The sequence below is a fragment of the Pleurodeles waltl genome, chromosome 5 (assembly GCF_031143425.1).
Source record: "Pleurodeles waltl isolate 20211129_DDA chromosome 5, aPleWal1.hap1.20221129, whole genome shotgun sequence".
NCBI classification, from domain to species: domain Eukaryota; kingdom Metazoa; phylum Chordata; class Amphibia; order Caudata; family Salamandridae; genus Pleurodeles; species Pleurodeles waltl.
This window is the reverse complement of record NC_090444.1, coordinates 244,450,555-244,476,117: the sequence shown is the minus strand read 5'-3', so window position 1 is coordinate 244,476,117 and position 25,563 is coordinate 244,450,555. Positions and strand designations below refer to the sequence as shown.

General features: G+C 44.0%; 1 pseudogene; it reads right to left on the bottom strand.

Annotated features, from left to right (window-relative positions):
• Window positions 1-16,810: 16,810 nt before the first annotated feature.
• Window positions 16,811-17,707, bottom strand: LOC138297241 (ribonuclease H2 subunit B pseudogene; annotated as a pseudogene).
• Window positions 17,708-25,563: the final 7,856 nt, after the last annotated feature.

The following is a 25,563-nucleotide window of genomic DNA, read 5'->3' as shown; positions in this document are numbered from 1 at the left end:
TCGATGAATCTTTTGACCAAGTGGGGCTCTCTTCACCCGAGATTAGTCAATTTAATCTAATCAATAATCAATAACGAACATAAGCAATGCCCTGATCAACATAACACTTCACAATTAATCCAGAAAACATTTCGGTGAACCATGACCTTTCGGCCATGAATAACCACACCAGTTCATTCAAAGTTAATGAATTTATTTCCCTATATTAACAAAGCTAGCACGATATAAATGTGTCTCAACACCAAATGATATATGTAAATGAACATTAATAGCTGTCCATAACGGCGAAAAAGATGCAATCTATGCAGCATTTGAATAACAATGCATTCGATAATAGCAACGCAAACCACTAAAACTATAATCTGTAATGGGCTAATTGCATACATTAGTCAGCATAACAAGGTCTCAAATTGCATCGTGCAACAAATGAATCCTCATCTAACCTCAAATTAGCATCTGCATGTGGGACTTCATGCAAAAAAAACAATTTAGCAACATTGATTTGGAAAACTCCTGACTAGGGCTCTTATCAAAAATCAGCAGTTGGTTACCTAAAAAGAAACACAATGCAATTGTACATTTTCCTTTCATATTTACCAAATTCAATCAGCATTCAAGGAAGTCTTCGTCTCACAGGTACCGGTTTCGATCAGCATGGGATGGGGGCAAAGGGGCAGGGTGGACGGGGCAATTGCCTCACAGCGGCAAGATAAAAGGACAAAACTACTACTTTATGCAAAGGGGCAAATCAAAGTTAAAGTCTCTAGGGCGAGAATTACTTAAAGTCTCCTTCTCTCGATTAGAGAAAGCATCAAAGTCTCATTCCAAATGGCGTCGAACATCAATTGGCATCATAAAAGATGGCAAAATGACGAGGTCGGCAAGATGGGCCATAATGGCTGCAATGTCCTGCAAATGGCGGGTAATGGCAATGGCTAATGGCTAATAGCTAATGGCTGCTTTCTTCTTGTGCACCAGGTTTAAATAAACAACAGTTCAAATCCTGTAGGGTCTTCCATTGGAGGGTTCATAGGTTGGCTTCAAATTGTCCAATCAAAAACAACAATTCACAAGCTTCTACCTAGGCATACATTATCCTTGGAGTCGGGAACGTAAGTTGCAACATATTTTACCAATTAACTCACTTTCAGAGCTTCCATTGTCTGCACCTGCAGATTGACCTTGGAGCAAAGAAGAAGATGCCAGGCTGGCACGAAACCTTAAAGATAAGCATGTGAACCGATCTCACTGGAAAAGTACAGCTTCAAGCAAGAATACACGTTTTATTAGCACATTAGAAAAACACGAGCATCTAAACCGTGAGACAAGGCAACTAGGCCGAAGCCTCCACTAAAGTCATGCTAAGTTAAAACATTTCAAACAAGCAAATCATAGCACACGTTTACGGTTATGTCAGATTAGTACAATTCTAATACATCACGTTATATAAAGCACGCTTATAAATGTTGGCGAACTACTCTGAGGGCACATTTGTCCCCGTACAATCTTTATTAGTTCGGTTAAAGTCACACTTGATTATTGCGGCACTACGTTTATGCGCTAATAAATGTAAAACCTTCGTTTCTGCGTCATCAATCCCTCCTCTGATGACTACTTGTCATCACACAAAACTATTCCCACAAATTTTATTCCATTAAAATTCTGTCAGTTCTCTTTGCCTTTTAGTTCCCCTTGTTCTTGCCTTGTATTCTTCTGCCATTCTTTTCATCATTTTCTCTTCCTTCCTCCCCTTAATTCTTGCCATGATCATTAGTATTCCCCTCTTTATTCCCCAAATCCCAAAGATGCAAATTAGTACTATTAGTATTCCCTGTATTATTCTTAGTAATATTGCATTCCAAATGCCACCAAGCCAATTTCCCACTGAAGCAACTCCCTTTCCAACCTTCTCCCAAACTCCTGGTTCTTTCAATTCCTTCAAGTCTGCACTCTCTTTTGTTAAATTTGCAAGCATTGTTTTAATCTTCACACTGTTGTCTGGTATATACGTGCAACAGTGACGCGCACCAAGCATTTTGCAAACGCCGCCATCCTTTGCTAAAAGAATGTCTAGGGCAAGCCTGTTTTGAAGAGTCATAGCTCTTTCTGCTGCAAGTTCAGCATCCATCAGGATTATAGCACCTGAAAACTTTGTCAACATGTTATCCACTATAGTAGACAACTTTCTTATTTTGATGGAATTCAACACAACTCCCAATGAAGGAATCATGGCTCCAAATATATCTCCTACCACAGCAGCTGCGGTCTCTCTTTTCTGGATACGATGAGATCCAGGCGTCTTTGGAATCACTGATAGGTCATCCAGTTGATAAACCTTTGGGAACACTATACCCAAATAACATCTCCCCCACCATCCCTTTGGAAGACGATAATAGGCATTATGCCCACAAATGTAATATACACCAGGTATGACAGGGTCAAGTCCGTTCAGCATGAATGTCCATTTGGCCTTAAAGATAAACGTATGTTTACATTCACTCGCTCCCACGAAAATGTTATCATAATAAGATTCACCACGATATATACAAAATTTCCCTACATGCCAAGCGTCTAAAGCTATTTTTCCTTGTGTTTTTATTGCGGCAAAAGCATAACTATCTACCGAAGTCCTCTTACTTAGCTCTTTTTCTAATTTCGCATTCATTTGTGCCCTTCTATCATCTGTGCGATCTAAAAAGCTTATTTCTACTGCAGAGAGTGAGCAGGTAAGATTTTCCCTATGAGCGTGAGCTGTTTCAAAAGGTTGCATTGGCTCGAAAAATTCCCTCATTATTTTAGCATCCCAATCTTTAGCAATCTGGCTTAGTTGCGTTATTATAGGAACATATGCAAAGGTAACATCATAATTTGAATAAAAATACTGTATGTTAGTTTGACCATAAAATCTAGAAGTTACTAAACTACATGTAATCCCATATGTAAGAGGCATGTGGTGATAAGTCACCCCTTCCGTTACCGATGTCGGTATCTGTGTACACACATAACAATCTTTCGCATCCATAGTCTCAACATATTCTGTTAGTAGGCGATAGAAAACATTATACGAAAGTTCCTTCTTATCATGCAAGTGTCTCTCATCTAATTCTAGTCTTTTCAATGCGGTTAGTTCAGTGACAGTAACAGGAGCAGAAGTAGAAGCATCAATTTTCTCATTCTCACCCTTACCACGCGTTGCAAGCACTATTGCCATTATTATTAGTACACATGCAGTTATCAAGCCTATACACGCATATTTACAATATTTCACTCTACTGTTTTGTGTAGCGTACTTAGTCATGATCTGAATAGAATCAGAGAGCTAGAAGCACTTATAAAGAAACGATTTAGCAATTAGTTACAAAGCTGAACGAGCGCAATGTTCACACAGTTTTCTTCAGGAGCCCAGTCACTTATCGGTTAGCAGCATTTGTCTCAATTCGGCAATAACTCAGTCTTTTATCAGTTAGCAACGTTGTCTCAAATCGGGTTTAAGAGTCAATCAGGTTATCAAAGTCTTATCAAGTTAGCAAATGTCTCATCGGTTTAGCAATGTCTCAGCTGGTTGTATCACGTTAGATTATAGCAAGCAATGTCATTTATCAGTTTTTCAGTCAATAGTGTCCATAAAACTTTTCTTTTCTATTGGTATCTCTTCTTCTTCGTTCTCGAGGCTAAGAGATACAAATTCGTCGGTCCAATCGTCATTGACTACATATGCCCATTCTGGACCGGAATATTTCCTGTTTGGTATCCTTTTCCTTTTCAATTTTGCATCTCTCTTTGATTCTGCCTCACTGGTACTTTCCTCTTTGGCCAAGTCTTTTTCTTCACTTGATGTTGGTACCACGACAGACACTTCCTTTCTTTTCTCTTTCACTCTTGGCCCTTCACTGTCGTTCAACGTTTCTCTAGTTCTTAGTTTTACTGGTGATATACTTGGTCTTCTCTTTGCACTGTGTCCACTTGATGGACCTGCGATCTCTTCTGAGAAAGTTTGAACAGTTTCGTTCTGTTCTGCCTTGTCCCCTCCTTCTGGGGAGACAATCAGGTTTTCCTTTTCTTTTTCTGTACCGTCTCCTTCTGGGAAAGCCCTCCTCTGATCAGGCTCTCCTGCTTCTTCACCTCTTTCGAGCCCTTTGTCACCATTACTTTCTTCAGGCTCTTTGTCACTTTCAGCTGCTTCGTCGCTGTCTGAGGTTTCTCCTTGGTCTTCCCCAAGTGAATCGGTTGTTTCGTCCTCAGAGAATATTTCTCTCTCCTCTATTTCTGCCTGTTCGCTTCTAGTTCTGTTTTGCTCTGTCTCAGCGCTCGGCACTTTGTTATCAGGTACTGGCAGTTTCAGCGCTTCAACTTCCTCATCTGTGGGACACAACACTTTCTTTGTATGACTGGCGTGAATCCAGTTGGGAACTCCCGCACACTTCACAGCGGTAGTGGTCATCAGGATCACTTGGAAAGGGCCTTTCCAACGGGGTTCCAGACACGACTTCCTCACGTGCTTCTTTATCACGACCCAGTCACCTGCTTTCAGTGTGTGTCCTGGGCCTTGGATCGGTGACAAGGTGGTTGCTTCCACCTGGTGAGAGAAAGAGCGAACCACGTCAGCCAGACCTTTGCAGTAGTCTAACACCATATCATCTGTAATATTCAAAAGCGCGTTTGCGGGAACTGCAGGAAGTCTCATGGCTCTGCCCATGAGAATTTTGTGCGGAGACAATCCAGTCTTTCTGTCAGGGGTGTTTCTCATTGACATTAACACCAAAGGCAATGCGTCAGGCCATTTCAAATTTGTCGATGCACATATTTTCGCCATTCTTGATTTCAGTGTACCATTCATCTGTTCCACCAGTCCTGAGGCTTCAGGGCGATAGCTACAATGCAGTTTTTGCTCAATGTTCAGCGCTGCGCAAAGTAACTTTATCACCTCGTTATTGAAGTGACTTCCTCTATCTGATTCTAAAGAGATCGGGAATCCGAAACGTGGTATCAACTCCCTCAACAATAGTTTTGCAACTGTAAGGCTGTCATTTCTACGTGTGGGGTATGCTTCAATCCAGTGACTAAAAATGCACACAATCACCAACACATACTTCAGACCTCCATGCACAGGCATCTCAATAAAGTCCATCTGCATTCTGCTGAACGGGCCACCCGCCCTGCCAATGTGGCTCACGTTCACAACCGTTCCCTTTCCTGGGTTCATCTGCTGACAAATGACACAACGATGGCAAACTGCTTCTGCAACTTGACGGAATCTGGGGTTAAACCAATCAGTTTTGAACAATCTTATCATGGCATCTCTCCCTAGGTGAGCCTGCCCATGATAGAACCGCGCTAGCTGCGATAAGAGACTATTTGGTAAAACAAATTTTCCTTCATTTGAAACCCATAACTCATCTGGTCTCCTTGTACATTGTGACTTAATCCAGGAAACTCTTTCATCCTCCCTGACGCTATTCTGTAATGCTTTTAGTTCATCCATTGTATCCACGACCTTCAAGGCAAATGCTTCAGCTGGTTCGAGCTCTGGCTCACTTATCAAATTCCATTCATCCCTGAGCAATATACAGTTCAAGGCACAAAATCTTGCGACTTGATCCGCATATGCATTTCCCAGGGAAACATAGTCCTGTCCTTTTGTATGAGCACTACACTTTACCACTGCAATTTCGGCTGGCATCTGAATGGCGTGTAACAATTCCCTTATTCTCTCCCCGTTTTTCACTGGGGACCCTGAAGAGGTCAGGAAACCTCTCTGTGACCATAATTGCCCAAAGTCGTGCACAATTCCAAACCCGTACTGACTGTCAGTGTAAATGGTAACCTTCATCAATGTAGACAGTTGGCATGCTCTTGTAAGGGCTACAAGCTCTGCTACTTGTGCGGAATAGACTCCTTGAAGCCAGGACGCTTCCAAGACACCTGTTACAGTACATACAGCATATCCTGCTTTCAAAATTCCCAACCCATCTCTTAGACATGAACCATCAACAAAAATAATATGGTCATTTTCATCAAGCTTAGTATCCCTAATATCAGGTCGGGGGTTTGTGCAAAATTCAGTCACCTGAAGACAGTCGTGCTCGACTTCTTCAGCGTTCTCAATTTCAGCATTTTCACTGGGAAGCAAGGTTGCTGGATTCAACGTAGTGCACCTTTTCAGCTGCACATTCGGTGAGCCCAGAATTATTGTTTCATACCTTGTGAGTCTTGCTCCAGTCATGTGTTGCGTTCGGGAGCGGGTCGAAAGTATCTCAACTGAGTGAGGGACCATGACTGTTAATGGGTGTCCCATCACTATTCCTTCACTCTGAGTGAGGCTGATACCAACTGCTGCTACGACGCGCAAACACCCTGGCAGTGCTGCTGCGACCGGATCCAAAGTAGGTGAAAAATACGCTACTGGTCTGTTTATGCCACCATGGGCTTGGGTCAAGACAGACAAAGAACATGCATCACGTTCATGACAAAACAATGTGAAAGGCTTTGAGTAATCAGGCATACCTAAAGCTGGAGCCCTGCACATGCATTCTTTCAATTCAATAAAAGCATCCATCTCATCTCCTTTCAGCTCAATTTCATCCAAGGCATCCTTCTGGGTCAGTTTCAGTAAAGGCTTTGCTAGAGTTGAGAAATTGGGAATCCACTGGCGACAGTAGCTCACCATCCCCAAAAACTTCCTCACCTCCCTCCTCGTCTTTGGTGGACTCATTTGAAGTACACTTGTTATTCTTTCCTTCATTATTCTCCGTGACCCTTTCTCTATTTGTAGACCCAAGTATTTCACTTTCTTCTGACAGAACTGCAACTTTGAAGGAGACACCTTGTGTCCACTCCTTCCCAAATGGTTCAGTAGAGCAATGGTGTCGGCTGTGCAGCCACTTTCTGTCTTGGATGCAATCAGTAAGTCATCAATGTACTGTACTAGGGTTGACTCGAATGGCAATTCTAACGCTTCCAAGTCTTTCTTTAGAATCTGATTGAAAATTGACGGTGACTCAGAAAACCCTTGAGGAATTCGACACCAACTGTAAACTCTGTCTAAGAATTTGAAACAAAAGAGAAATTGGCTGTCCTCATGAAGAGGCACCGAAAAGAATGCTTGTGACAAGTCGATGACTGAGAACCACTCGGCATCGCAAGGGACTTGAAACATTATCACAGCTGGATTCGGTACTACAGGGCAGCATTTAATTATGATGTCATTTATTTTCCTCAAGTCCTGCACGATTCGGACCTTTCCACTCGGCTTTATTAGTCCCATGATTGGTGAATTACATGGACTGCTTAACACTTCTTTCAGCACTCCCTGTTTTACAAACTCGTCAATGAGTTGGGCGACTTTCATGAGGGTGTCTTGTGCCATGTGGTATTGTGGGGTCTGGGGAAAGGTTACATTGGGTTTTACGGTCACTTTCACTGGTTCCACTCCTTTCACCAATCCCACCTCTTTTCCTGTCATATCCCACACTTCCTTTCCGACTGTTTCCCGTAATTCAGCTGGAATATCTTCTTTAGTTATCATCGGAAAAAGGTTAATCAGAGGATATTCTTCATCGACAGTTTCCATCTCATCCCCTTCTACACTGTCCTCTTCTTCCCCATCACTGCTCGTCTGAATTCTAATTCCATCGTTCGAACACAAAATCGAACATCCCAATTTGCACAATAGGTCTCTCCCTAACAGTGCTATCGGGCTTGAGTCACATACCACAAAATTATGTGACCCTTGATAGTTACCAATTCTGACTTGTACTGGATCTGTGATTGGGTTCGTCAGGTGCCTGTTTGCTACTCCCACTACTTGAACTGTTCTCCCTGAGAGTGGCAAATTTGGTACTTCAATGCTCCTAACAGTTGAACGTGTGGCTCCTGTGTCAACCAAGAATGAAACACGATGACCCATAACTCATCCCTCCACATATGGACCCTTTTGATCAACTTCCAAGGATGCTGCAAGCACACAATTTCCCTCCTCATCTGAACTTTCACTCTCCCATACATTGTTTATTCCATTCTCACTGTGTAATGGGAACTGTTGTACTGTGCCATTTGTATTCATCACCTGACCCGAGACCTGTGGAGGAACCATCACTTGCTTCTGACTCACTGGTGCCAAAGGTATTTGCATTTGCTGATTAGGTACCATGGGAAACTGCTGTTGCATTGGCTGCATTTGCGTCATCTGCATACGGGGCATCTGCATCTGCTGCGGCTGCATGGGCTGTAATCACTGCAGCTGATTTATGGTCTGAAAATTTGGGTTTGGACCTCTTATTTTCGGTCCCCTCATTGTCTGGAATGCATTGACATCATTGTTTTGCTGACCAACACCTGCACCTTCCTGCACCACCATCGGGCACTCGCGTTTCCAATGCCCGACAATCCCGCACACGTGACACGGCATCACCCTTTTCATTGCCTGCACACCATTCGGAATCGCAACAGTGTTCAAATCCGGACCATTACTCCCAAAGCCTCCTCTGCCTCTGCCTCTCGCCTGTGGCTGAAACACCATGTTTCCCTGCGGCTGCGGCTGCGGCATCTGCTGTTGGAACCCTTGCAACCCTTGCAAACCTGTCTGAGCTGCTTTAAGTTGCATCACCATCACTTTCTCTTTCAACCTTTTCTGTTTCACTTCAATTTCGTCGCTACAGTATTTCGCATAATTCAACACCTCATCAATAGGTTTCGACTGCCAACAAATCAAATGCGTCTTTATCATCTGACTTATCTCTGGTCTCAGCCCTTCCACAAATCTAAACACAAAATGAAGCATGTCCTTCGCCTCTATTGTTTCCGTGCCACTGTAGTTCTTGAACGCCTTCAACAACCTCTCATAGTAACCATGAATCGACTCTTTAGCCTCTTGGGCAGTTCGATCAATCTTCTGCCAATCCACATTTTTCGCGGCAACCTTCGTCTTCAAATGCTCAATCACCTTATAGTACAAGCTCATTACCATAGGTGATGGTGCACCCGTATCCCTGTCCCTCTCTGGTTCACTTGTCGGCCAACCTACAGCCCTTTTGCAGTCTTCCCACAAATCTGCCGGAACCACAATCTCAAAGAGGGTGTTCAGGTCTTCCCAAAGACATTTTGCAAGCTTCACAAACCTATCAGTCTGTTGATACCATTCAATCGGTTTCTCTCTCAATTTGGGAAAATCATCCGTAAAAGACTGAATGTCGCTTCTGTGCCACGGTACATGTATTAATTTTCCCCCTGCTGTCTCCCTCATTGGTAACATGGTTATTGCATCACTACTCTGCGGTCTTTTCTCCTTATGCTCTGGGACACTATCTTTCCTCTTTTCCTTTTTCTTTGCCCATCTGCTTTCCCATTTGTCTAAGCACCCCCACACTTGTGCACTCTGCAGCAATTCTCTAAGGTGCGTTTTCATGCCTGCTGACCTCATGTGTTCAAAGTCTGTGGTCCCGAAATCCAATCTATAGCTCCTGCTCAAGTGTTTTGTCTTGTCTATCTCAACCCCGTTTTTGTCAGCTATTTCTTGCAACCTTCTATGTACCTTGTTCACTTCTCTCGTAATCCTAGGACATAGATACCTCAGCTCTTCTTCCGAGTAGGACTCTAACCTATTCAAACCCATAGTCCCTTCCACCAATTCTTCTGCTTCCATGTTCAACCTGACCCTATTCAGATAGTCCTCTCCCTTCCCACTGGCTGAGCTTTGTGTGGAATTCAGACTGTTGAACCACTGTGTCAGCTGTTGCGCATTCAACCCCAGCAGTGTAGCATTCACATCGACTGCCATTGATGGTTGCGGCAACTTTTCAGTGTTCGATGATAGCGGTATCATCAGTGGGGGACTCGACCTCACCACTGTTGACTGAGCACATATGGGACTAAACTCCATCCAGGACCCAGATCCAGTTGGCAGAGCCGCTATCGGAGTTGTCTCTGGAGTGTTTTCCATGCACCTCCTTTCCGTCCCATTCTGCACCACTGATCCTTGACCGCTCATACCTGAGTTAGGCTGAATCTACAAAGGTACCGGTGGACCTACAGTAATGGGTAGGGATATCGCATCTGGGTTCTGTCCATTCCCCAGGTTCTGAGGCATGTTCATTCCCACACTATGGGTCATCATTGCCGGCATGCCCGTCTGACTGCCCGTCGTCTGAGCATGTGCGGTTCCCCCCTGCATCTGCTTTTGAGGCATCAAAAACTGGGTTGATTCAGCTTGTGCCAATGTTGGGTTGCGACCATTCTGTACTCCCATTACGGTTGGATCTAGAATCATTCCCGTACTGTTGTCACTGCTGTAGTACCTTGGGACCTGCGGCTGATAATTTTCTGCTGTTTTCAATATAGGCACATCTGGATATATTCTCCTAACCTGCGGTATCTGCGGGGTAAACAGTAAACTCGGGTCCTTAGATCCCGATGGCGTTTCTGAATTCGGAGTTTCATTATTCTGTACCGGTGCCGGAGGGGCAGAACTGGTACTTGGACCTTGTTCACTCTCTACATAAGGTGGTGGACGATCGTTCAGCAATTGCATGATGAACTCCTCATCCTCTGACTCGTCTTCTCTCCTTAACTTTTCCTCGTCCTCTCTATCTTTGGAACACCTCCTGTTTGTCTTACAGGTAGCTTTCTTGCCTGTCGCCTCTTCTTCCTTAGCAATTGCGGGAAACAATTTTATCCCCTGCAATATATCTGACCTCCACACCTTCTGTGCATTATCCCACCTAGCGTCCACTAATGCCTTTTCTACCTTTCTTATCCTGGTCTCGAACTTCTTTTGCTGTTGCTGTCTAGCCATTAGTTCCCAAATCGCTAGAGCCTCAAACTGTGCTGGCCTTGGAGGTACCTTCATGTCGTACATCGCGAATCTCAAATTCTCTAGGATCCTTATATTGAATGTCCCATGGATCGGGAACGCTACGCTCCCATGTCTCTCTGTCAGCTTGTGCCATTGCTTTAGCCAAAGGCACGGAGCTACCCCCCTTTCCTCCATTACAATGTAAGCTGGTGTACCTTCGGGTGGCGTCTCCTCTCCTACGCTCGCTTTAATGTAAGACCCCCCCTTCATCGCACTCTTTAATGCTTTAAAAAATTTCATTTTCTCGTCTTTTATTTCACAAAGTTTGTAATCAATAAGTGACTTTAATTCCCGGAATACTCTTCGCTTGCCTTTCCCCTTCCAATCGAGCCCCACGGACTGCGTCCAATCCGTGCGCGACCCTTCTCTGCAACCAACCTATCCCAGCGCGGCTCCTAGTGACGTCACACTCACACACTCTGCGGCTGACAAAGCCTCGCGGCTTGTCCTCCTTCACTCAGCTCCTCTCGTAACAACTTCTGGCATGTATCGCGAGCAACCAAATAATAATAAAACAGATCTGTCGGTTTACTACAGGAAGGGTAACACAATCGCTTCAGGACCTTAGGGATTTTTCACTAGCCTCTGCAGTTATTCCATCTTTCTCGGTCCCCACTTTCGCAAGCAAATTCTGACCCGCAGACTCTGCTCTCAACTTGTCAATGATCTATTCTAGTGCACTTAGAATTTGTCAAAGCCCGAAGTCGAAGTTTTCTTTCACTCCCTTAACACACGTACCGACTCGTTGACCACGCCCGGTCAACCTATTAAACCGACCAGACCACAACATAAAACAAGTGTCTCATACACTTTTCAACATACTCCGGAGTCTCTTGACCTCGCAGGGCCCGTCTCAACAACAACAACCACGTGGACCTTTTTCTGCACAAAGCGCCACATGCACATGAAGTTCGACGACTTCCCTACTCTCACACTCGGAGTCGCACCTCCGCTATTCTCTAAAATCCTCGCAACCTTTTCAAACAATCTGCGGCAATAAGCTGTGCAAGCGCAAAATCCTAACTTCACTCATACCGTCACTAGTACCGCCAACGCTGATTTCACACCTCCATTCTCTCCATTCGCAAGCTCAGAGATCCCGGGAAAGTCGCGGGGGACTTAGGGCATCATCATTCTCTCAATCTGTTTTACCCAAGAAAAATCTAATTCAACACCATATACTTCTCGAGTGGGGTCTCAAAGAGCGCAACCTTCAATTCAACACCATATACCTCTCGAGTGGGGTCCCAAAGGGCGAAACCGTTACCTCTCGAGTGGGGTCCCAAAGGGCGAAACCATTACCTCTCGAGTGGGGTCCCAAAGGGCGAAACCGTCCTCTCGAGTGGGGTCCCAAAGGGCGAAACCGTCCTCTGCTACCATCTACTGATAGAGCGTTCCGTCCTAATAAATTACCTGTATTTGGACGCTCTTGGGTCGATGAATCTTTTGACCAAGTGGGGCTCTCTTCACCCGAGATTAGTCAATTTAATCTAATCAATAATCAATAACAAACATAAGCAATGCCCTGATCAACATAACACTTCACAATTAATCCAGAAAACATTTCGGTGAACCATGACCTTTCGGCCATGAATAACCACACCAGTTCATTCAAAGTTAATGAATTTATTTCCCTATATTAACAAAGCTAGCACGATATAAATGTGTCTCAACACCAAATGATATATGTAAATGAACATTAATAGCTGTCCATAACGGCGAAAAAGATGCAATCTATGCAGCATTTGAATAACAATGCATTCGATAATAGCAACGCAAACCACTAAAACTATAATCTGTAATGGGCTAATTGCATACATTAGTCAGCATAACAAGGTCTCAAATTGCATCGTGCAACAAATGAATCCTCATCTAACCTCAAATTAGCATCTGCATGTGGGACTTCATGCAAAAAAAACAATTTAGCAACATTGATTTGGAAAACTCCTGACTAGGGCTCTTATCAAAAATCAGCAGTTGGTTACCTAAAAAGAAACACAATGCAATTGTCCGTTTTCCTTTCATATTTACCAAATTCAATCAGCATTCAAGGAAGTCTTCGTCTCACAGGTACCGGTTTCGATCAGCATGGGATGGGGGCAAAGGGGCAGGGTGGACGGGGCAATTGCCTCACAGCGGCAAGATAAAAGGACAAAACTACTACTTTATGCAAAGGGGCAAATCAAAGTTAAAGTCTCTAGGGCGAGAATTACTTAAAGTCTCCTTCTCTCGATTAGAGAAAGCATCAAAGTCTCATTCCAAATGGCGTCGAACATCAATTGGCATCATAGAAGATGGCAAAATGACGAGGTCGGCAAGATGGGCCATAATGGCTGCAATGTCCTGCAAATGGCGGGTAATGGCAATGGCTTATGGCTAATGGCTAATGGCTGCTTTCTTCTTGTGCACCAGGTTTAAATAAACAACAGTTCAAATCCAGTAGGGTCTTCCATTGGAGGGTTCATAGGTTGGCTTCAAATTGTCCAATCAAAAACAACAATTCACAAGCTTCTACCTAGGCATACATTATCCTTGGAGTCGGGAACGTAAGTTGCAACATATTTTACCAATTAACTCACTTTCAGAGCTTCCATTGTCTGCACCTGCAGATTGACCTTGGAGCAAAGAAGAAGATGCCAGGCTGGCACGAAACCTTAAAGATAAGCATGTGAACCGATCTCACTGGAAAAGTACAGCTTCAAGCAAGAATACACGTTTTATTAGCACATTAGAAAAACACGAGCATCTAAACCGTGAGACAAGGCAACTAGGCCGAAGCCTCCACTAAAGTCATGCTAAGTTAAAACATTTCAAACAAGCAAATCATAGCACACGTTTACGGTTATGTCAGATTAGTACAATTCTAATACATCACGTTATATAAAGCACGCTTATAAATGTTGGCGAACTACTCTGAGGGCACATTTGTCCCCGTACAATCTTTATTAGTTCGGTTAAAGTCACACTTGATTATTGCGGCACTACGTTTATGCGCTAATAAATGTAAAACCTTTGTTTCTGCGTCATCAGGCATGACTCCTGTCTTTACTAAGGCAGGAGTCATGTTTCTGGTGGTTGTGCACCAGGAAATGGCATTTCTCTAACCTGGCTACCGTCATTTTTTGATGCACAACCCCCTCCTTCCTACCACCACCCCCACCCAGCTAGCATCTTTTTTTAAGATGCTAGCCCAAGTTTAGCGCCGGCTTGCGCCATTCTATTAATAAGGTGCCCAGCTGGTATTGTGAAATGACGCAAGCCAGCGCTATACTTTTTGGTGCAAAACTGCCTTCCCGCAATTTTGCACCAAAATGTATAAATTCGGGCCTGAGTATATACCAAGGTTACTATTTTTTAGTTGACAGGACGATGTGTCTGCATCTCGCCAACCTTATGCACATTGAAATGTTGAATGGGACAGAGCTATCAACAGTGCCAACCTGGCAACATCCATCCTGCAACTTGCCTTGGGGCTGCAGCTAGGACACCATACTCATAAGAGGTGGTAGAAAACACTCCTCAAATGAGGGGTGGACTGTAGCCTATAGAGGAAGGCAGCATAGCAATAACTGTCATTGCCACCAGGAGCTGTCTGAAGTGCTCCTTCTGCATCATCCCATGGGCGGGAATATAACTATATCAGCAATCCTCCTGATCCTCATTACAAACTTCTTGGTGGAATAGAAAGACTAGCCTGAATATGGAACCTAGGTCACTGCTCCCACATGCTTTAAGACAGTTGCCTCCACCCTGTGGAACTTCAAATGGCCTTTTCAGCTGCCTCGCAGTGAATATGATCCAGGTTGCTGAAATGCATGTACAAAAGAAATTACTGTCACAAATGTCCCAATTGTTGCCTGTGCTGCAGGTCCCTAAATCAGCATCTCTTATCTGTCTCTGTCACAGCCTGATGAAGCTCTTTTTGAAATTCCACAAGTTTTTGTTTTCTAATCTTAAAACTTTTCTCCTGATGTGCATCAGCGTAAATCCAGATCGTAAATTCGCCAAAACTGAACAGTATTGCTGGGGATTTGAAAGGCAGGCTTGGCAATCATTACTTGTAGTCTTGCCATTGATTGAAGCTGAGACTACAAAATGAGTTTTAATTGCATTACAAGCATTTGCTTAGGGTGTTTTGCGTATCAGACTTCAAGATAAATGTGACAGCTACCTGGCTATATCAAAATATTTTGACAGTTAACAACTTTAGAATATTTAATTTTGATAAACTACACTCAAAAAGTGTCACCTACTGTGCAAGAAATAAAACTTATTTTCCATGTAATATTGCAAGACAGAGCTAAGTGACAGTTTCAATACCAGCTTTCAAGTTTGTGTCAACCCAACCTCAACATACTTTTAGCTGCAGGAAATAAAAAATATAGTCCAATTATATTTTTAGGAGCTAGTAGTAGCTAACAAACACCTCTGTGCTTGTTTCAGGTAATGCTTGAACATTCCGAGCTTCAATTATCCATCCACTGACAGCAACAACATAGTAAACTTATCGTATCAAAGCTAAGCGTTTATGCAGATTCTCCTTACCAATTAAAATTCAAATGTACTATTTGGATGAAAAGGTTGGTTACCTGCTTGTTTTTCATGCGTACAACAACCTTCATGCATCGACATCTCTACTTGATATTTATGGAAGAACATAAATATTCCCTAAAATACACTTTAGTTAAAGCAATTTGGATTGTGATTCCAAATCCGAAAACCTCTGAAAATCATCAGTTATATAGTTTTGTAAATATAAATCTCAAATCAACCACCATTTTCCATGACCTGACACAACCACAGAGATCACATCTCAAATTGCATCAATAGTGATATCAAGTATGACTTCACCAATGACATCATACATTTAATCGCAGATGCAGCATAATTTTGTAATGTTCCTCAAATGATGACTGATGGGAGAAGGCGGTTGTTGAACTCAATATACTGAACATACGAAAAGGTAAATAATGGCACTGTTCAGAGGTCAGATAATTTATTTTTTGGCAACTAACCTGTGCCTACAATGATGTTTAGGAGGCACACGTTGGTCCTTCTGGGTTACTAACTTTGCTTACGGGCCTATGTCATCAATTCTGCGGATTCACGTCTGCATGGAACAGATAATGGTATCTAATGCAACTGTGTTGAAACAACCCGAGCTTGAGATGCCACTGTTTGTGTTTACAATGGCTTACTTTGCAAAAAGAAAGGCACTTTTGAGACTTACAATAGCACTCATTGGACTATCCAATACAGTTCTAGTGCCTATGATAATAGTTACTTTTTGAGCACATTATGAAACCTTCGGTCACTCACTCATTTCCTTGCTCAGTCACTGAGGTTTATGAGTCATTCACAGGACAGCTCACTTATAATGTTGATATGCTCACTTGATCCATTAATTTCAACTCCTCTAAACTAGCCACCCATTAACTCCTGTAAACATATGTTTCAACAATCAGTCAATGACTTATTTACTCAGTGCCATATTCTATCACCTGCACACACGCGGATTTGCTATATTCTCTTTAATACACTATAAACATGTGGCTCATGAATTGTGAATCGAGCCTGAGACTAGACGGTAGGGAGTGCCACACATCAACATAAGCCTAATATTAATATATGGAACAGAAACTGTCTCATGCAAAACTGATACTGCAGAAAATCTAGAAACAACAGTTGAAAGCAGTGGTGTTTTATTACATGGTTGAAGGCATTGATTGATTACTGATGATGCCATTTTTTATTTGACTATTGTTAGAATTGAGGATATAACTTCCAACTCCTTTTTATGTCATTTGAGAGGTGATGTGCAGGCCATTGCAAAGGCAGAGCTTAAGGTTATACAGATTTCTTAGCCATTATTTACAGGGAAATGATTTTGGGTTTTATTTAGAGATAGGTAGTATGGGACAACGACAACATTATCTTTATTAGACTAAAATAATTTAATACTTATTTTGCTACTTTGCTTTTAGGGCTGAAAAATGAAGATATGCTCTTCATTCCACTCTTGTCCACTTTGAGCTGCAGTCATCTTACCATTTGACTTTTTGCTCTTTGAATCAGCCACATTAATTTTTGTGTAGTCTTCTTCGGCTTCAAATGGCCCTTCTGCTTTCCATTTCTTCGACGGGGGCACTTGTACTGCACTTGGTAGCTCTGGAATCTTTAAGTATTTAGACAATTCCTCACTCAGATCTTGGGGAATGTACTCCGATATTAATCCGTGTGCATATCGCAGATAGTCCTCTTTAGCCTCTGAACCTTGTTTACTTCTGATGAATGTGGCAGATTGCACTCCTCCACAGACACACACATTGCTTTTTTTTAAAACTTTCATTGTCTGCTCAATCTTTTTCTTTAGCCAGGTCAATGTTTTTTCTTTACTATATTTGAAATATTTCTTGGTGACGATTTCTTTTTCCTTTGTCACGTGATGTAATGTCTTCAGAAGTCGTGTGCACTTTATCAACATGCAACATGGGAATTCTTCATCCACCACTAGCTGATCTACTGGTTGAAACTTTGCTTGCGCTTGGCCAGTCTTCACCAGATAGTATAGCACAAGAAACAACGGGTCCACTGGCGTTGCAAACAGTAGTCGACCATCATGCTGAACTGTTTGACCAATTAAACAAGAATGATATTCTTCATTAAATGCCTTCACTTCAAACAGATGCTGTCCGGAGTCAGCGAACAAGAACATGGCGCCTTCACCAGTGCAGGGATGCCGCAGTCTGGCAGAGGTCCACCATCATGTTTTTCAGGAACGTTTTTGAGCGACTCTTGCCCAATAAGCACCCACTGGTCACGCTGGGTATCCGACTGACGCTTCTTCTTGGACAGCATCCTAATGTCCGAGCTGACCACTTGTGGCTCAACTCCACGAAAGGAGAAGGTAGTGTGGGACCACTGACTTACATTGGCATTGATTCCGCACAGCATCCTCGCTGTTCCCCCACTCTATCGAGATTCAGGTACAGAGTTTACACTCTTGGAGTGTCAATTGACTCTGTCAGTGTAAACCTCGGACCTGGTGGTCCTTCCGCGTAGGGGCCACCAACTCGCATTGACAACTGTTCTGCCTTATTGAGAGTGAGGCTACGATTACTCATCTTCACTGCTCATGTCTGCCATGGAATGCATGGTGAACGCGTGCAGAGAAAAATCTGAATAGCCCAACACTCAGATGCAAAAATCCCTGCATGTCAGGGACATTTCATTTGTATTTAGAGAAAACAACCTTCTGCTTTGGAAGTTTGTTTTCTCTAAACAAAAAAGATTGCTAAGCAGCCGCTTGAGAAAGGGCGCCTGCTTGGCAAACGTTCAGTGCTGTAAAGGGAGCTGTCACTGGTATGTGTCTTATCAGAGGATTTCATGGGTTTTCACACTATAGACTGCCTTGAAATTCAGGGCCTAGTCTTGTGCCTGAACGTGGTCTGCAGTGCCCACAGTACATGTCTTTCCGCCACATCAAATGGGATCTGCACAAAAAGCGTGGACTTTGGTCAGACACTGTGTGCAACAACTCTGCCACCAGAATCTATGGCGGCAGATTGAGAAGCCATGTTCTGGAGGTATGTTGTGCTGTGCCTAGCATTGTCTTCAGTAAACGCAAGTAATGGTTTGAAGACAAACCTAGATGGTACAGCACAAAAGACATTGCCTTTTGAAGTTATCTGTGTCCGTCTCAAAGGTGTGAAATATATCCATGACATTACCTGCAACAATTTCCTGTTTTTATGGAATAAAGAAGATATTAGGCACAGAGCCTGTATAAATTACCCCCGAGCTGCACAATCTGCCAATTAACTGCCTGTGACTATGTCATGCTTGAACAGCATCATGCTCTCTGCACTCAGGCTTGTAAGCTACCCCTCTGGCAGGCCTAATGCAGGGTGCACTATAATGGGACGTAGTAAGTGATCCAAGCTGTTATTTTAATTGCATGTGCTGGACACTGGTCATTACCAGTTTCACAGCTGCATGATGGCCACTCCCAGCCCTGGGTTGTTTGGTATCAAACTCAGAACAATAAAGCCAAACTGGTAGAAGTATTGGTTTTATTGCAAAAACTAACTAACCCTGTTATGAACCCCAAGATTCTGGAACCCTCGGGTGAGAACCCTTGCTCTCTGGGTTCAGAAAACAAAGCCCTTCCTTGCCAGAGGTGTTACACCTCCTCCCCCAGGAATGTGCACTGTCCTGCCAGTGAGCTTCAAAGGGCTTACTGTCCTTGAAATTCGACTCCCAGCCCTGCTGCTACCTGCAGATGCCCACCACATTGCAAACCCCTACTTTTGGCAGGAGCAACAGCAGGAAAATTTACAAAGGACAGGAGGAGTGTCCACCCCCCAGCTTGCACCACCCCTTAGGTGTTGTATGCAAGGTGACCCCTCCACTTCATTTTCCTCTATTTTGCATGTTAGTAAAACAGACGATCAGGAATAGGGAAGTGACCTCTGTCCACAGGACGTGGTCACATACTGGTTGTAGTCACCCTAAGGTAAATGATCCATTGGTCACTACTATGGACCCCCACCAAATGCTCACTAAATGCAGTATTTAGTGAGAACTCCAACACCTGTGGATCAGATTCCAAGGACACAAGAAGGCCAGCAACAAAGTATACCCAAGGCTCGAGAACTGCAATCCTCCTGCACAAAGCAAAAGGCGCCCAACCCTACCTGCTGCACCCAGGAACTCGACAATCACCGCTGAGAGGTTGCCTGAGCATCAGACGGATTCTACAAATCCCCAAAGGACCTCCCCCTTCTGAAAATGGCAAAGATCTCCCTCCAGAGTTAAGGCATCACTCCCTGCAACAAAGAAGCAAAAGACCAGTGAAGTTCAGTTCACTGGCCGGCTGCTGAAAAAGAACCAGACACAGCAGCTAGACCAAATTCCATCCAACAGACTCAGAAGACAAATCATGAAAGTGCACCAAGTTCGGTGGCACTGCAACCTCCATAGGCTGAACTGTACAATAGCCCGGGTACTGGACCCACAATGTCAGACACCTAGAAGAAAAGTCCACTCTAGACTCTCTAAGGACCAGGAGCAAGCCCCAGGAAGGGACTTCAGGACACATAAGAACCACTCCCTGGAGTGGCCCTGCTGACCTGCAAACATACCTCAAAGTGACCTGCCTCCTGCTTCCTAGGGCACCTTTGTGCACAGCTTTTGGCTCACCTCTCTCCTCTACACCCAGCCTCCCTGGGTCCTGCACCGGTGAACAAGCTGGGCTTTCAAGGTCCCCCACCCCTTGCGACCTCTACACTCCAAGGGGGCCCACCAAACTCACCTTCAAGTCCGCCTGTGCATTTCCTTTTTTTCAAGTGATCCCTCAAAGTGGTCTTGCACCAGCTCCAAGGGCTTTTCAGCAGCTGCTCCCACCCAAACTGGGAGCTGCCTGAACTTCCCCTGCTGGTCCCCAGGACATCTCAATGATCTTGACCGTAAAAAGAAAGGAGGCATTGGTAAACACATTGCCTGATTTTATATGCATTTTTTAAGTTTCCTCCCATTGGTTCCTAGCGTGCGTAGTTACACAAAAAAGACTATCTTTGCTAAACTTAGAAAAATCATAACTTAAAAAGTTCTTATCTGATTTTGATGTTCTTGGTCTTAAAAATGTTATAAAAATCTGAAGTAGTTTTGTAAATTGGTCTTGAGTTATTCTTTTGAGCGTGTGTCCACATTTATTGATACTGTGAGTACAACAAATGCTTGACACTTCTCCAAGATTGGCCAAACTGCCCGTGCAAGCTACCATAACATGTAGGTCATTAGGTGGACTTATTTTTACCTCTGTAAACCAAGGTGGGGTTGCTTGGACTCTCTGCACAGTGTACATCATTTTTGTACACTATATAGAGAGCCAGCCTCTTACAAATTGCCACATCTTAATTTCCTGATGTGAGTTTGAGGTAGACCTTGATGCTCCTCCTGGAATTCCTACAAATGCTGCTAGGTATGGCCTGAAGGCCTCCACAGTGACATTCTGATGACTGCCTTGAGATACATAGATGACAATTAAAAAATGATAGAGCTAAAGTTGTGGCCCCAGAGACATATTCCCCCTCTACAGATTTTAAGAAGGTTCCCTATATGGAGCATGAGCGTCCATTTACGAGTGCCAGCTATAGTGGACGAAGGATGGCTTCAGAGGAAATGCAACTACTTTTACTGTTTAAATGCACCTTTACCAGTTACAAGTCTGACTTTGCTTTAGGGGTTGGGACTACTAGGTGCCCGGTCTAGCCAAAAAGAGATATGGCAGGAGGCATGTGTAGCCAGCAGTGGGAAGAGGTTGTAGGGAATGAAATAAGGTATGATGGACTAACTAGGGGTGTGCAACAAGTAAGTCTTTGAAAGTTGTGAGGAGATATGGTCCTGAGTCTGTGGGCTGAAGGTAATCAGAATAAAAAGTGCAAGATGCCAATATAATGATGGATGAATTAGGAAGAAGATGATATGACTAGAGAAGTAGAATGTAATACAGGAAATGAAGAAGGTGAATGAAAAGATCCCAGTTCGGTCTGTGAATAAGTGGCTATTAGTGGAGCATAGAAATTGGGGTAAGAAAGGGTAATGAAGGCAGTCAAGGAAGCTGCTTCCTGGTGTTCAGTCCCTGCATCTATATGAAGAGGGTGGGCTACAGCAAACATCACTGTTTAAAAAAAGAAAAACATATCTATTTTAATTATATATTTTTTTCTCTCTGCTATCCTTTTACATTTATCCTTTACTAACCCTTATGCTTACACAACCCTAAAACTTTAAAAGCCAGTAAAACCCCTACTATCTCATCCTCTTACCCATCCCAGAACCCTAAAAACCCTTACCACCCCAAACCGTTACCCATGACTGAATCCTAGAAAGTCCTTAAAACCCTTACTACCCCATACTTCCCCAATCTTTTCACATCCATGAACCTTGTAAAGTCTTTATTAACACATACCCTTACCCATCCCTGAACACTAAAAACGTTTTACTTATCCTATCTTTAACCATTACTAAACCTGAAACAAATCCTTACTACCCTGTACCCTTACCCATCCCTAAACTGTAAATACCCCTTAAAAACCCACTTCTCGACCCATCTCTGCACCATAATAGCCCCTTTAAAATCTTGACTATCCATACCCTTACTGTTCCATGAACCCTATAACATCTAATTATCCTGCGTCCCTGCCCATCCCTGAACCTTATAATGCCCTGGAAAATTCTCTTTACTCTGCACCCTTACTCGTCCCTGAATCCTACAAATCCTTTACTTATGCATATTGTTACTCACTCCTGAACCCTAAAAACCCATAAAGGTCTTACTACACGTACCCTTACTCATCCCTGAGCTTTTAAACCCCTTACTTCCCTATACCATTATCCACCCAAACCCTAAAACCCCATTTAACTCAATAGACCGTTTTTTTCACTGCAATAATCCAAGACCTGGATAAGGAGTATGGTAAATATGTCAAGAAACAACAATACTTACCAACAAATTTCAACATTCAACAAAAATGGCAATCGACAAACTAAAAAAGGATAAAACAATTGTCATCAAGGAAGGTGACAAGGGAGGAAATATAGTCATCCTAAACAAAGCTGACTATCTTCATGAAATCCACAGACAAATTGATGATGAAACACATTATAAAAAGCTTCCTACAAATCCTACACGTGAGATTCAAAAGAAACTCAAGGACTTGTTAGATATTTGGCATTCTAAGCAAATCATCTTGTCTGAAGAATGGAATTTTCTTTTTATACAAAATCCCACAATTCCCACTCTATATGTATTGCCAAAGATACACAAAGGAGACAACCCCCCTAAGGGCAGACCAATTATCTCAGCACTTAATTCTGTTTGTTATAATTTGGGTAGACTCATAGATTCCGAGTTACAACCATTTATGCAAAATTTACCATCATTCATAAAAGACACCAAGGATGTTCTGCAGAAATTGCTCAATATAGACTGGCAGCCCAACTATATCCTAGCAACAATAGATGTAGTTAGTCTCTCTACTTCCATTAAACATCAAGATGGACTAGAAGCAGTAAAAAACTGTCTCTCTACAAGATCAGTCAATTATACAGAACGGAACAAAATGATAATCGACTTACTCTCGTCTGTCTTCAGAATAATTTTTTGCTTTTTGATGGTAATTTTTATTTGCAACTTCAAGGGGCGGCGATGGGAGCAAATTTTGCTCCGCCATATGCCTGCATTTGCATGGGAGCCATAGAAAGATTTTGGCTCTGGAATGAGAAGTTTTAATTCTTTTCCCAGCACATAATTTTTTGAGGCCAATATATAGATGATATTTTGTTAATCTGGCAAGGGCAAGAATCTGTACTCCAACTCTTTTTGGAATCACTGACACCTAACCGATGGAACACTGACATAACTTATCAATTCTCAAGAACCACAATTGAGTTTTTAGACCTAACTTCATACATAAAGAATGATCAGTTACACACTCGTCTCCATAGAAAGAAGACTGTGGCAAACTCAATCTTACATGCTTCCAGCTGTCATCCGTCAAGTATTATATGTAACATTCCGGTAGGAGAATTTAGGAGAGCAAGATTGAATTGCAGTGAACTGACAGATTACGAGGAAGTCTCCTTGGAAATTATGCAACGCCTCTCCACTAGAGGTTATAACACCCGTAACCTCAATAAGACTAAGGAACATTATGCTGAATCGGACCGCAAAATGATGCTTTACAAGTCCAAAATTGCAGATAAGAACTCAGTGATTCGCTTTGTTACTGACTATCATAATGGACATCACTTGATTCGGAAAATACTTCGCAAGCATTAGTGTTTGCTGCAAAATAATCGCTCCATTAATCAACATCTTTTGCCCTATCCTCAAATGGGTTTCAGAAGAGCTTCAAATCTTAAGGATAAAATCTGTTCTTCCTTCTACTCGGACTTACCCTCAAGACAGAGGCCCTCATTCTGACCCTGGCGGTCGGTGATAAAGCGGCGGCCAAGCCGCCAACAGGCCGGCGGTCTAAAATATGCAATTCTGACCCTGGCGGGAACCGCCAACACAGGCCGCCGTATTAACACTCCGCCCGCCACGGCGGTACAAACAAACAGCGCGGCGGTCCCCGCCAACAGCCAGGCGGCAGACAATGTACCGCCCACCCTATCACGACCCACCAATCCGCCACCTTTTCCGGGGCGGGAGCACCGCCGATAAGAACACGGCGGAAACAGACTACGAACGGGAAAACGCTCACCTCTACGCACTCCACGCGAGATTCCGGCAGTATGGAACCAGAGTTGCAGGTCATCCCCGCACTCCTATACCTGCTCATATACCAGGAGCACGCCCGGCGGCGCGGAAGACATCGGTGAGTACTGCACCTACGACACAGGGGAGGAAAAAGATTACCGGCACACACCCACCCACCCACACCCACTACAACACACACATCAATGCATTCCCACAGATCACTGTCACAACCCACAAACCACCCCCCTCCGAAATAATGCAAAGACCAAAATAAGAGATCATAAACGGGCAGATATATTGAAATATGTACACCAGTAATCCCAATAAATAAATAAACTATGTACAAAATATACACAGCTACTAAATGTAGTCCAACCACTGTCCGTGGATCACAGGGGTCCTGTGCAAAGGGGCAAGGCCCAGTCCCACGACAAGAACTCCACGGAGAGAACACTGCAGGGGCATCAGAAAGAAAATAGGACAGGCACCTCAGGGGGAAGGGAAGGGGGGGCACCTCAGCCACTTGAGTACACGACGCCATATCCACGAGGGGACTCCATGACCACTGGGCCACCCTGGGGAGTGCTAAGCCACAGTCCATACAGTCCATACAGTGGGTGGCCTGCCCACTGGGCCATCCTGGGGAGAGCAAAGCCACAGTCCAAACAGTCCATACAGTGGGTGGCCTGCCCACTGGGCCATTCTGGGGAGTGCAAAGCCACAGTCCATACAGTCCATACAGTGGGTGGCCTGCCCACTGGGCCATTCTGGGGAGTGCAAAGCCACAGTCCATACAGTCCATACAGTGGGTGGCCTGCCCACTGGGCCATCCTGGGGAGAGCAAAGCCACTGTCCAAACAGTCCATACAGTGGGTGGCCTGCCCACTGGGCCATCCTGGGGAGAGCAAAGCCACAGTCCAAACAGTCCATACAGTGGGTGGCCTGCCCACTGGGCCATTCTGGGGAGTGCAAAGCCACAGTCCATACAGTCCATACAGTGGGTGGCCTGCCCACTGGGCCATTCTGGGGAGTGCAAAGCCACAGTCCATACAGTCCATACAGTGGGTGGCCTGCCCACTGGGCCATTCTGGGGAGTGCAAAGCCACAGTCCATACAGTCCATACAGTGGGTGGCCTGCCCACTGGGCCATCCTGGGGAGAGCAAAGCCACTGTCCAAACAGTCCATACAGTGGGTGGCCTGCCCACTGGGCCATTCTGGGGAGTGCAAAGCCACAGTCCAAACAGTCCATACAGTGGGTGGCCTGCCCACTGGGCCATCCTGGGGAGTGCAAAGCCACGGTCCATACAGTCCATAACAGACCCCACTGCCACTGGAGGAGGCAAGTTGGCCAGAGGACATCCTGCAGCCCTGCCCGAGATAGATCCTGCCCTGCCACGTCTGCCAAAGGGCCAGCGGTTCTTGCCTTGAAGGGCCCAGTTCAGCGGT